The sequence below is a fragment of the Hylobates moloch genome, unplaced genomic scaffold (genome assembly GCF_009828535.3).
Source record: "Hylobates moloch isolate HMO894 unplaced genomic scaffold, HMol_V3 SCAFFOLD_7, whole genome shotgun sequence".
Lineage (NCBI taxonomy): Eukaryota > Metazoa > Chordata > Mammalia > Primates > Hylobatidae > Hylobates > Hylobates moloch.
This window is the reverse complement of record NW_026652282.1, coordinates 56,086,945-56,100,853: the sequence shown is the minus strand read 5'-3', so window position 1 is coordinate 56,100,853 and position 13,909 is coordinate 56,086,945. Positions and strand designations below refer to the sequence as shown.

General features: G+C 43.5%; 1 pseudogene; it reads right to left on the bottom strand.

Annotated features, from left to right (window-relative positions):
- Positions 1-5,839: 5,839 nt before the first annotated feature.
- On the bottom strand, positions 5,840-7,102 carry LOC116811323 (actin-related protein 3-like; annotated as a pseudogene).
- Between the last annotated feature and the right edge of the window lie 6,807 nt (positions 7,103-13,909).

Sequence of the window (13,909 nt, the reverse complement as noted above, 5' to 3'; positions counted from 1 at the left end):
AAGGGCTTGCTTTATGAATCTGAATGCTCCTGTATTGGGTACATATATTTTTAGGATAGTTAGCTCTTCTTGTTGAATTGATCTCTTTACCATTATATAGTGGCCTTCTTTGTCTCTTTTTACCTTTGTTGGTTTAAAGTCTGTTTTATCAGAGACTAGGATTGCAACCCCTACTTTTTTGTTTGTTTGTTTTCCACTTGCTTGATAGATCTTCCTCCATCCCTTTATTCTGAGCCTATGTGCATCTTTGCACATGAGATGGGTCTCCTGAATACAGCACACTGACAAGTCTTGACTGTTTATTCAATTTGCCAGTTTGTGTATTTTAATTGGGGCATTTAGCCCATTTACATTTAAGGTTAATATTGTTAAGTTTGAATTTGATCCCGTAATTTTGATGTTAGCTGGTTATTTTGCCAGTTAATTGATGCAGTTTCTTCATAGCATTGATGGTCTTTACCATTTGGCATGTTTTTGCAGTGGCTGGTACCGGTTGTTCCTTTCCATGTATAGTGCTTCCTTCAGGAGCTCTTGTAAGGTAGGCCTGGTGGTGACAAAATCTCTCAGCATTTGCTTGTCTGTAAAGGATTTTATTTCTCCTTCACTTATGAAGCTCAGTTTGGCTGGATGTGAGATTCTGGGTTGAAAATTCTTTTCTTTGAGAATGTTGAATATTGGCCCCCACTCTCTTCTGGCTTGTAGGGTTTCTGCCAAAAGATCCTCTGTTAGTCTGATGGGCTTCCCTTTGTGGGTAACCCGACCTTTCTCTCTGGCTAGCCTTAACATTTTTTCCTTCATTTCAAACTTGGTGAATGTGACAATTATGTGTCTTGGGGTTGCTCTTCTCGAGGAGTATCTTTGTGGTGTTCTCTGTGTTTCCTAAATTTGAATGTTGGCCTGCCTTGCTAGCTTAGGGAAGTTCTCCTGGATAATATCCTGAAGAGCGTTTTCTAAGTTGGTTCCATTCTCCCCATCACTTTCCGGTATGTCAATCAATTGTGTATTTGGTCTTTTCACACAGTCCCATATTTCTTGGAGGCTTTGTTTGTTTCTTTTCACTCTTTTTTCTCTAGTCTTGTCTTCTTGCTTTATTTCATTAATTTGATCTTCAATCACTGATATTCTTTCTTCCACTTGATTGAATCGGCTATTGAAGCTTGTGCATGTGTCACGAAGTTCTTGTGTTGTGGTTTTCAGCTCCATCAGGTCATTTAAGGTCTTCTCTACACTGTTTATTCAAGTTAGCCATTCGTTTAACCTTTTTTCAAGGTTTTTAGCTTCCTTGCGATGGGTTAGAACATGCTCCTTTAGCTCGGAGAAGTTTGTTATTATTGACTTTCTGAAGCCTACTTCTGTCAACTCGTCAAACTCATTCTCCAGCCAATTTTGTTCCCTTGCTGGCGAGGAGCTCTGATCCTTTGGAGGAGAAGAGGTTCTCTGGTTTTTGGAATTTTCTGCTTTTCTGCTCTGGTTTCTCCCCATCGTTGTGGTTTTATCTACCTTTGTTCTTTGATGTTGGTGACATACAGATGGGATTTTGGTGTGGATGTCCTTTTTGTTGATGTTGATGCTATTCCTTTCTGTTTGTTAGTTTTCCTTCTAACAGTCAGGCCCCTCAGCTGCAGGTCTGTGGGAGTTTGCTGGAGGTCCACTCCAGACCCTCTTTGCCTGGGTATCACCATCAGAGGCTGCAGAACAGCAAATATTGCTGCCTGATCCTTCCTCTGGAAGCTTCGTCCCAGAGGGGCACCCACCTGTTTGAGGTGTCTATCGGCCCCTACTGGGAGATGTCTCCCAGGCAGGCTACACGGGGCTCAGGGACCTGCTTGAGGAGGCAGTCTGTCTGTTCTCGGAGCTTGAATGCCATGCTAAGAGAATCACTGCTCTCTTCAGAGCTCGGTTGGAAATGCAGAAATCACCCTTCTTCTGCATTGATATCATTAGGAGCTGCAGACCAGAGCTGTTCCTATTTGACCATCTTGGAAGCGACCTCCTTTTTTTTTTTTTTTCAGGGTCTTGCTCTATTTTCTAGGCCGGAGTGTAGTGGCATGATTACGGCTCACTGCAACTTCCACCTCCCGGGCGCAGGTGATCCTCCCACCTCAGCCTCTCAGGCAGCTGGAACTACAGGTGCATACCACCACACCCTGCTAATTTTTTGTGGAGACAAGATCTCACTATGTTGCCCAGGCTGGTCTCAAACTCCTGGGCTCAAGCAATCTGCCTGCTTTGACCTCCCAAAGTGCTGGGAATACAAGCATGAGCCACCGCGCCTGGCCCTGTGAGTTTTTAGTGAACTTTCTGAGGGCGAAGGGGACAGGCCTTTCTACATGTGCATACAGCATTTTAGAGAAAGAGGAGATGCTGCCAGCATCAAGGGAAACCAGGAGTTTAACGCACCTTCATATGAACAGAGGGCGCAGTCAATGCCTGACGTATGTGCTTTAGAAGTAGTCATTGCGAACAGACTTCTACGCAACACACCCTTCCCTTTCAGAGGGTTGAGGGACCCATGAGGCCTTCTCTGAAGTGGATTTGGGGAGGAGCACAGGGAGCAGAGTGCAGGCATGAGTCCCAGGCCATCTGAGCCAGTAGCTCCATCTGAGGGCCTGGCAGTGTGCAGCTCCTTGATCTGGGCTGCAGTAAGGTAGGAACTGAGATTTTGTTCATACTGAAGATGGGGAGACTGAGACACAGCAAGGTGAAGAAACTTGCCAGAGGCCCATCAGCTGCTAGGCAATGGAAGTGGAACCAGAACCCAGGCGGTATGGTTCCAGAGCTCGTGTGCTTGCTGCTGTACCTTTTAATGTCACACTCCCAGAATGCAATATAGCATGGTGGGGGCTCCTCAACCAAGAAAGAGCAAGCTCTTATCATGTGCTAGGCAGAGTTCCTGCCCTGGTGGGCTTAGAGTCTAGTGCAGGGAGACAGAAGATAAACCAATAAATAAATAAACAGTACATTAGGTTGCAAGAAGCAGTCAGGCACAGTAGCTCCTGCCTATAATCCCAGCTACTCAGGAGGCTGAGGCAGGAAGATTGTTTGAGTCAAGGAGGTCGAGACCAATCTGGGGAACAAAGTGAGCTCCCCCCATCTCTAAAAAACTTTTTTTTAAGTCGCAATAAATGCTTTGAAGAAAAACAAAACAGGGTAGTGTGCTGAGAGTGGTGAGGGTTTATTTATTTATTTTGCATTTATTTATTTTTACTTAATTTGCATCTATTTATTTTGCATTTATGAATTGCATTTATTTATTTTTAAAATTGGGCTGGGCCTGGTAGCTGATGCCTGAAATCTCAGTATTTTCAAAGGCTGAGGCAAGAGGATCACTTGAATCCAGCCTCTGCAACATAGTGAGATCCCTTTTCTACAAAAAATGCAAAAATTTGCTGGCCATGGTGGTGTGTGCTTGTAGTCCCAGCTACTCAGGAGGCTGAGGCAAGAGAATGGATTGAGACTGGGAGGTCAAGGCTGCAGTGAGCCATGATCACGCCACTGCACTCCAACCTGGGCAACAGAGCAAGACTTTGTCTCTATACATTTTTATATATTTATGGTGTACAACATAATGTTTAGATTGGGCTGCTATTTTTAACAGAATGGTCAGAGACAGCCTCATGAAGAGCTGCTTTTTTTTTTTTTTTTTTTTTTTTTTCCCAGACAGATCTTGCTCTGTCTCCCTGGCTGGAGTGAAGTGGGGTGATCACGGCTTATTGTAGCCTGGACCTCTTGGACTCAGATGATACTCCTGCCTCAGCCTTCTGAGTAGCAGGGACTACAGGCATGCACTACTACTCCCAGCTATTTTGTTTTATTTTTATTTTTGTAGAGCCAAGGTCTTGCTATGTTGCTTGGGCTGGTCTTGAACCCCTGGGGCACAAGCAATCCTCCTGCCTCAGCCTCCCAAAGTGCTGTGATTACAGGTGTAAGCCACCGTGCCTAGTCTATCCATTTTATTTTTGAGCTATTATTTACATACAATAAAGTACACTAATATGAAGAGTACAGCTCAATTACTTGTTACATTTATAGACAGCATATAAGCACCAGCCAAATTACAATTTAGAACATTTTCAGCACCAGGAAATTTCCTCTTTCCCAGTCTCTACCCGAGAGGTCACCACTATACTTATTGCTCTCACCCTCAATTAGTTTTGCCGTTATCTGGCTTTTTTTTCACTAAGCATAAAGTCAGTGAGATTCAAATATGTGGTTGTGCATGTCTGTTCATTATTATTGCTGTGTATTTCTGCATGGATATTCCATGTTTGTTTATTCATTCTCCTTTTGATGGATATGAAGGTCATTACCATTTTTGGCTATTATGAATAAAGCTGCTGTAAACATTGATTTGTAGGAGTTCTTTATATATACTGGATATGAGTTCCTTTTTCAGTTTTAATTTATTTTTATCACTCTTTCTTCATGATCCAGATATTTTAAAATGCAAAGAAAATCAACTTTCAGGCCGGGTGTAGTGGCTCACACCTGTAATCCCAGCACTTTGGGAGGCCAAGACAGGTGGATCACTTGAGGTCAGCAGTTCAAGACCAGCCCGGCCAATATGGAGAAACCTCATCTCTACTAAAAATACAAAAATTAGCCAGGCATAGGTGGCGGATTCCTGTAACCTCAGCTACCTGAGAGGCTGAGGCAGGAGAGCTGCTTAAACCCAGGAGGCAGAGGTTGCAGTGAGCTGAGATTGTACCGCTGCACTCCAGCCTAGGCGATAGAGCAAGACTCAGTCTAAAAAAAAAAAAAAAAAGAAAAGAAACTTAATTATATCTTCAGGGACTGGCACTAAAAATCCTCAGACTGTAAATGAGTTATACAAATGAAAATATCAAATGGAGATCCAGTTATCAAAATGAAAGTACTCAACATATTAAAAGTTCACAAGTATTTGTGTAGAGCACATAAAAAAGTCAGCTTGCTAACTAACTGCTGTGATTTTAAAGAACTATTGCAGAGGTTTGAAGAAAATAGATTTATTAGTTAACTTATAAAGAGATTACAGAGCTTGAAACAAGCATTAAAAAGAAATTTGTGCCTTTATTAGAATGTTGTTAGGCTTTAAATATGCCAATTTTGGTAATCAAATTATTGTTGTTGTTGTTGTTGTTGTTTTATAAGAAATGACACTACGGAACTGCAATACTGGTCCAACACTCTTGTCTTTACTTTTTTTTAAAAGCAAGAAACAGAATATGAGTAATCAGAAAGCAGCAGCAGGCATCAGTTAATCCAAGATATCAGCTCTTAGTTTCAAAAGCACTTGCAAAGAAAACCTTTTGGGGGGAAGGAGTGGAGGGGCATGGAAGCACTCCATAATAACTGGAATCCCATTAGTGTGTATGCCAAGTCTCATGGGGCTATTTTTTAAATTTATCCTTTACTTGTTCATGATTTTTCTCTCAAACACAATTTTTCTTTGACTTTTTAATCCTCAAAGTATAAAAAGTATGAAATATAAACAAGCTCTTGCATTGCACACTTAGAAGTGTACAATTAAATAATTATAGAGCTATCTACACACTGATAAATCCATCGAATCTTGGATAATTCATTAACATACAAAATACCAGGGCACAGAAGGAACTAAAACCCACTTCTTTTGTTACACATACGATTCAAATATTCAATCTAAAAAAAATACAATCACTTTCTTTCTCTTCTACATTTGCATGTTGATACACTTATTAAAATATTCCTGTATAATTATGTTTGGTCTTACTATTTCAAGTCAGGTTTAAAACCTCAAAACCAGCCATCCAGACAAAACATAATGAAAAAGATTCTCTTCTCCACCTCCTTAACCCCTATAACTATGAAGTCATTTTTATGACATGACTCCAAACACCGGATTGTGACAGCAAATGCTAGGTCCAATTTCTTCATAATCATTTTTAGTATGGCATACTTGGTAGAACTCTGGCGTGGAAGCTAGCATTGATCCTCCAAACCAAACTGCATATGGCTGCATATGGTGTGTAATGACTTGTACATCAATAGATTTTTGCTTCAATCTACTGCCACTCAATTCCTTACTTAATTTCAGCCAGGCATCTACATACAGTTCTTTTCAAATCTCTTTGCAAGTGATATCCAAAGTCACTGAACGTGGTTGAACCTACAGAGAGGACCATATTCTTATAGAGAGGCCATCTGACATCAATAGGACAATTCTGAATTACTTCATCTACAATTTCTGAGATAGGTTATGTGAAGTCTGGATTGGCAAACTCTGGATGAAAAAAAGATTTCAAATCCCAAAAATCTCTCAGAAACAACACCAATGGAAAATTCTTTCTTTGAGATAGCATTGATTCTGGTATACTGTTTAATCCATTTTGACCCATCTGCGTCATACTTGTTAAATTCTTTTACTAAATGGACTGGGCAGACATAACTATAGTGCTCCTTTATCGTCTTAGCAGTTTCCAGGGATTGTTTTCAAGGGACTCCTACTTCTCGGTCTCTCAGCAGTTGCGGAATAAAATATGCTATATCTCGTCCTGGGATTGGAATGTGTTTAATACAGTTGCCAATCAAGTACCCTTCAGCCATAGCAATGACATGAGTGACACCATCTCCACTGTCTATTACTGTACCTGCAAACGTCCATCCTCCTACTTGTCTGGAGGTCCAAGATGCAGCTAAGGCAAGAACAGCCTGCACAGCAATGCACAAGCCTGGAACACTGAAGGACTCAAACATTACTTCAGCAGTATATTCCCTGTTTTCTGGAGTATTAAGTCGAGGTTCAGACAAAATAAAATAACGGTCTTCAGTTTCTGCCGTTAAATATTTAGGATGACTTGCTCCATAAACCTTTTTGTCAGGTCCAACTTCAACTATACCATGGTGCATTGGCCACTTTGTTGCATATGTAGGTTTTTTCTACTGCTTCATCACCAATGAAGAAGTCTTGGTCATCAATATCTTTCATCACCCTCCTTTGAGATTGATCACCCACTTTTGGTGACTCCTTAGTAGCAATACAGGAAAGGATGATCAACTGTGGTTCTATATTTCTGGCATGTTCTAGTTTTGTATACCCCATGCTACAGTCCACCACACAGGCCTGCAGCCCTCCCACCATTTCCCTCCTTGCCTGCTTCTGCTGCTGCCGCCGTCTGCTCCATGCTGCTAGGGGACAGAGATTGGTGGTGGGAGACAGGGGCTATCTGACTGACCATACACAGCCGGGCCGCCCTCACCATTTGGTAGGTAGCCAGGAAGCCCAAGTAGTAGCAAGAAAGCAGCAAGCTCAGTCGGCAGCCATCACTTCTGCAACCCAGGCAGGCAGGTAGTCCTCTTTTTTGGGTATCTATATCTCAAATATTTTTTCTCTGAATGCAGTTACCTTTTTATTCTCTTAATTCATTTTGATAAAGAGAAGTTCTTAAGTTTAGTGGAGTCTAATTTATCAATCTTTTTCTTTATGGTTAGTGCTTTTTATATCCTGTTTAAAAAATCTTTGCCCACCTCAAGGTCATGAATGCATCCTCCTGGCTTTTCATCTCTTAGAAGGTGCTTTACCTTTCATATTTAGGTCTATGATCCAACTGAAATTAATGTTTGTATGTGATGCAAGGCAGGAGATAAGGGTCATTGTTTTTCCCATGCAGGCAGCCAATTGCTCCTATCACTTACTGAAAAGATCGCCCTTTTCTCTACTAAATCACAGCAGCAGCCTTTGCTGTAGTTAGCTGACCTGTGAGTCTGTTTCTGGGTTGCAGTGATGTTTGAGCTGAAATGTGAATGAAGTAAGTGAAGGAGGCAGCCATGGTGCCAAAGGAGACAGAATATTACAGGGCCTAGACTAGGGTGAGGCTTTTTCCTTGGGCAAAAATTTAAGGGGGCACCAAAAACCTCAGTAATTAAGGTAAAGAATATTTTAATGCAATATTAAAACATCAGAATAAATGTAGAAAATCCATTATAAACAATATATCAAAATTGTACATAAAGGCAGGATGGGTATTACTGACTTTTCCTTTTGTCTTGGGGGGTCCCATATGGCTTGACAAGGCACTGATGCATAGAGTGCTGAAGGTGGGATTGGGGAAGCAGCCAGGAAGAAGTGCCTAATCAGCTCTGCCTGAAGTAAGGGAGGTAGGCATCAGAGAAAGCTGCCCACAGGAGGTGATATTTGTCCAGGTCTCAAAAGAAGAGTAGGTGATTTCCAGACAGTACCTGGGGTAGGAGGGCATCCCAGGCAGAATACACTGTGAGCTCTGCCAACAGTGGGGAGGGAGAGATGGTGAGAGAAGAGGCTGGAAAGATGGGCAGAAACCAGATGGCAAAGGGCCTGTCATTCTAGCCTGAGAAGTACAGGCTTTGTTTTGAAGGTGAAGGGAAGCTATGGATGCTTTTGGTAGTGGAATTAGTACATGTGGTGTTTAGGAAGAGGTTAACCTCAGCAGGCCTCCTCCCTCTGCCGTATCCCTGTCTGCTTGAGAAGTGGAATGGGAATTACTCTCAGAGTGCGACTTCCATGAAGGGGTGAGAGCTCCAGGGGAAGGAGCCCAGAGCCAAGGACCGTGAGGCTTCTACACCAGCCTTTAGTTCCCATAGGGACCTTATCCGGGTCATTGGCTCCTGTAGCTCTTGGCTTTCCAGCTGGATGTGGGACTTCTTCTCCATCCTCTTGGCAAGTGGCCAAACACTTCCATGCTTTCTCTACTTCCATGCCACCTTCCCTGAGAAGTGGGCTCTTTTCACCCCCCGTTGTCCTCTCCCTGCCTACCTGCCGCCTTAGCAGTCATAGTCTTTATGCCATGGAAATTTAGGGCTGAAAGGAGGTTTGTTCACAGGCCATCTACGGTAGTGACTCTCAACTCTGCCTATCGATTGGAATCAGTTGGAAAACTTTATAAGTACTGATGCCTGGGTCCCACACCCTGAGACTCTGATGTCTGAGGGATCTGGGCTGCGGCCTCGACATCTGGGGATTTCAAAGCTCCCCAGGAGATTCTAATGTGCAGCCAAGGTCAAGGGCCTCTGATCCAGTGTTTCCCAAACATCACCAATAATGCCAATCCCCCGGGATACTTGTTAAACCCACCCATTTTCGGACTCCACCTCAGAAGGGCCAAGGACGGGCTTCTTTCTGACTGGACTTAAGAGTAGAGTTCACAGCAGCTGGGTAACTTCCTTTTCCTCTTCTTCCTCTTCCTCCTCCTCCTTCTCCCACTCCTCTTACTCCAAGCCATGAGCCTCTGAACAAGCCGTGTGTGTTTGTGTGTGTGTGTGGTGCATGCTATGGGTGGAGGAGGTATGGCTAGGGGCCCCTCACAGAGCAGTTTGCCCTGGATTCCATGCTGGCAAGTTTATTGGGCAACAGGCAGATACTCAAAGCTTCAACAAACAAGTGTAGATTAAGCCTCAGTCCTGGGTGACACTGTCCCCTCCCCCTTTTTAGCAACTGAAACCCTCCCCACCATGACCTGAGCCAAAACATAGGAGAAGAGGGTTGAGATAGGGGTTTGCCCCCTCCCACAATCTAGCTTTTTCCTTCCTGCCTTGGAAAAGACAGTATTGGGCAGATAAGCAAGAGATTGGGTGTGGAGGTGGGTTGGGAATCAGGGACAAGGATGAAGGAAGAGAAGGGGGCCAGGCTAAAGGTGCTGGGTGGGTACTGGGGTGTGGCCTCATAGAGGGACATCAGAGACACAGAGCCAGAGGTACAAGTCCCAGTGACTGAAGCTATAACACATCCCTTTAATATCCTCTGCCACAGAGAACTGCCAAGCATCAACTTGAAGGCTAGCCACAGAAGTCTTTCAAAAATTTTTGAGTAAATTTTGAGTAAATGAATATGTGGAGCTCCAGGGTTAGAAGGATATACTTCAGGGGCAGCTGTTGAGGGGCAGGCTGGTAGAGCTGACATCCCACCCTTTCACCAGAGCTGGTCTGCCTTTTGTTTCGGATATTTTTTTCTGTTAGATTTTAGTTGAACGTAGGATTTTTATTATTATTTTTTTAGGTATAGAAACCACAGACGTGTTCCAATGTTTTCATGTTACAGATGAAAGGAAACTGAGGCTCACACAGTCAGTGTCAGAACAGGAGCTGGGGCCATGTCTGTCCGAGGCCTAGAATTCAGGCTTCCTAAAACAGCATCATTTTCACCAGATCGGGCCTCCCTCACCCCAAACCTCTACTTCTCTATTTCCAGTCTACTTAGATGGCCTGGAGGGGTGGGAAGAAAAAAGGAAGGAGGGAAGGAGAAGAAAGAAAGGAAAGAAGGAGGGAGGAAGAGAAAAGAGGAAAGAAAGAGTTCACTGCTGTGTGGACAAATAGGCCATTCGTATGTCCTGAAGAAGGGGGAATTTGGTGAGGGTATTAGAGAACCAGGATTTCCTTGAAGACCAGTGTTTCTCTGGGAGAAATTTGGCTGGACTAGAGACTGAAGCAAGGCAAGAGTTAGGGAAAAAAAATCACACTTTGTCCTGAAGCGCCCCAGGCTGAACTCCATAAGGATTCAGGGTGCGTGGAGATGCCCCTCTTGTGACGTGTTGCAGTCAAGTTCTGACTCTGGCTACAGTATTCACTGGGCATCTGTGAACAAATTGCTAAGCTTCCAGAGCCTCAGTTGTCAAGTGGAGCTGGTACGCCGTTCCCTGTTCCCTCCCAGGGCTATTGTGAAACTGACAGAAGATGCGGGTCAGGAAAGCCCTTTGATTCTCAAACATCTCTGAGGGTGCTGTGAAATGCACAGCATCCCAGGCCTGTCCCTGGAGCTTCTGAAATGGAACCCAGAAGCAGGTATGTTTAACAAGTATCTCAGTGGATCCGTATCATCAGCAATGTTTGGGAAACGCTGGATCAAAAGTCCACAACCCTAGCTGCGTATTGGAATTACCTGTGGAGCTTTGAAATCCCTAGAAGCCCAGGCCACAGCCCAGACCAATGACATCAGAGTCTCTGGGGGTGGGACCCAGACATCGGTATTTTTAAAGTTTTCCAGGTGATTCCAACGCATAGGCAGAGTTGGGAGCCACTACCCTAGACGGTCTGTGAACAAACCCCCTTTCAGCCCTAAACTCCATGGCATAGGGACTGTGGCTGCTAAGCCTATGAGTAGGCAGGAGAGGACCCTGGGGCAGGGAGAGGATCTGGCCTCTTTTTGAAGTGTAGAGAGCACTAGGCTTGGAGTCAAGAGGTCCTCAGTCTTATCCCCCAACTTGCTAGCACTGTGAGCTTGGGTAGGACACTTCCCTTTTCCAGAGCCATGGAGTCTTGAGCAGTCAGATTGTGTGTGGTTGAAGGGAGGGGAATTGCCCTATAGAGCTCCAAAGCTTATTATGAGAAACACTTGAGCTAAGTCTTAGCAAAGTACCTTACAAAAGTCCAAGAGAAACACTCAAACGTTACTTAGCCCAAAGAAAAGAAGAAAAGAGTAGGAGAGAGAAAAGAGGAAAGAAAGCAAGAGCTCGTTGCCCTGTGTGGGCCAATGGGCCATTTGTGTGTCCTGAAAGATGGAGAATTTGGGGGCTTTGGGGGCAGGGAGTATTAGAGAAGCAGGGTTTCTTAGACCAACCGTAAGGGCTTATCTTTATCAGGATGCAATTAATTATCTCCATTATTAATAATTCCTCCAACATGGCGGGGGGCGGGGGGCAGGTGACCTTTTAGATCAATGCATCTAATTTGCCTCCCTAACTCCAGGAAAGAGTGAGACATAAACAGAATACAAAAAATGACCATGATAATGTTCCCTTAAGTTTGTTTTTGGGCTTTGCATAAGCTAAGAGGAGATACTATCTGTGGCTAATGGAAAAGAGGGAAGACAACCCTTCTGTGTCCAGCTAGCCCCCCATAATCCTCACAACAACCCTGCCAGATATATTGTTATCTCCATCTTGCAGATGAGGCAACTGCGACTCAAAGAGGTAAAGGGCTTTATCTGAGATCACACAGCTAAAATGTGAGCAGCACAGAAAATCAGACCAAGACCAATGAGTCTCTAAACTATCAAAACAAATCATAGGAATCTCTTCAACAAATGGTACCAGGAAAACTGGATAACCACATGCAAAACATAAACTTGGCCTCCTACTTCACTGCAGATGCAAATATTAACTCAAAATGGTTCAACGGCCCAAATATAAGATCTATATTGCTTGGTGGCTCACACCTATAATCCCAACATTTTAGAAGGCCAAGGCGGGAGGATCACTTGAGGCCAGCAGTTTGAGGCCAGCCTGGGCAACATAGTGAGACCCCATCTTTACAAAAAAATCCAGAAACATTACCGGGCATAGTGGCACACACCTGTAGTCCTAGCTACTCAGGTGGCTGAGCCCAAGAGGTCGAGGCTGCAGTGAGCTGAAATTGCACCACTGCACTCCAGCCTGGGTGACAGAGCAAGACTCTGTTTCAATTAAAAAAAAAAAAAAAAAGAGCTGAAACTATTAGGCAAACACATATGGGCATATCTTCATGAGCTCAGATTTGGCAAACAATTCTTAGATTTGGCACAAGAAAGCATGAGCAACAAAAGAAAACTATAGGCCAGGCGCAGTGGCTTGGCAGGCGGATCACAAGGTCAGGAGTTCGAGATCAGCCTGGCCAACATAGTGAAACTCCATCTCTAGTAAAAATACAAAAACTAGCCAGGCGTGGTGGCGCACTCCTGTAATCCCAGCTACTCAGGAGGCTGAGGCCGGAGAATCGCTTGAACCTGGGAGGCAGAGGTTGCAGTGAGCCAACATCACGCCACTGCACTCCAGCCTGGGTGACAGAGCGAGACTCCATCTCAAAAAGAAAAATATATAAAGTGCACTTCATCAAAATTAACTTTTGTACATCAAAGGGCACCATTGTGTAAGTGAACAGACAACCTACAGAATGAGAAAATATTTGTGAGTCATATATCTGATAAAGATTTAGTATCCAGAACATATATAAAGAACTCTTATAATTCAACAACAAAAAGTCAAACCAATTCAAAACTAGACAAAGGATTTCAATAGACATTTCTCTAAAGAAGCTATACAAATTCCCAATAAGCACATGAAAAGATGTTCAACATAATAGATCATTAAGGAAATGCAATTCAAAGCCACAATGAAAGATACAACTCCACACCCACTAGGATGGCTATAATAATAACAAAGGAAAATAACAAGTGTTGGCAAGGACGTGGAGAAACAGGAACGCTTGTACGTGGCTTGTGGGAATGTAAAATGGTACAGCCACCGTGGAAAACACTTTGGTGGGTCCTCAAAAAGTTAAACAAGGCCAGGTGAAGTGGCTCAGACCTGTAAACCCACCACTTTGGGAGGCCAAGGCAGGCAGATCACGTGAGGTCAGGAGTTTGAGACCAGCCTGGCCAGCATGGTGAAACTCCATCTCTATTAAAAATACAAAAATTATCCAGGTGTGGTGGCAGGTGCCTGTAATCCCAGCTACTCGGGAGGCTGAGGCAGGAGAATTGCTTGAACCTGGGAGGCAGAGGTTGCAGTGAGCCGAGATCATGCCAATGCACTCCAGCTTGGGTGACAGAGCGAGACTCTGTCTCAAAAAAAAAAAAACAGTTAAACATAGAATTACCATATGAGCCAGCAATTTTATTCCTAGGTATATGCACTAAAGAATTAAAACAGGTACTCAAACAAGTACTTGTTCACAAGTCTTCATAGCAGCACCATTCACAATAACCAAAAGGTAGAAACAACTCAAATGTCTATCAATGGATGAATGAATAAACTAGTTGTGGTATAACCATACAAGGAAATATTATTGAATCATAAAATGGGCATGAAGTACTGATACACACTAGAACCTGGATGAACCTCAAAAACATTAACTGAAAGTAACCAAACACAAAGAGCCATATATTATATGATTCCGTTTATATAAAATATTCAGAAAAGGCAAATCCTAGGGACAGAAAACA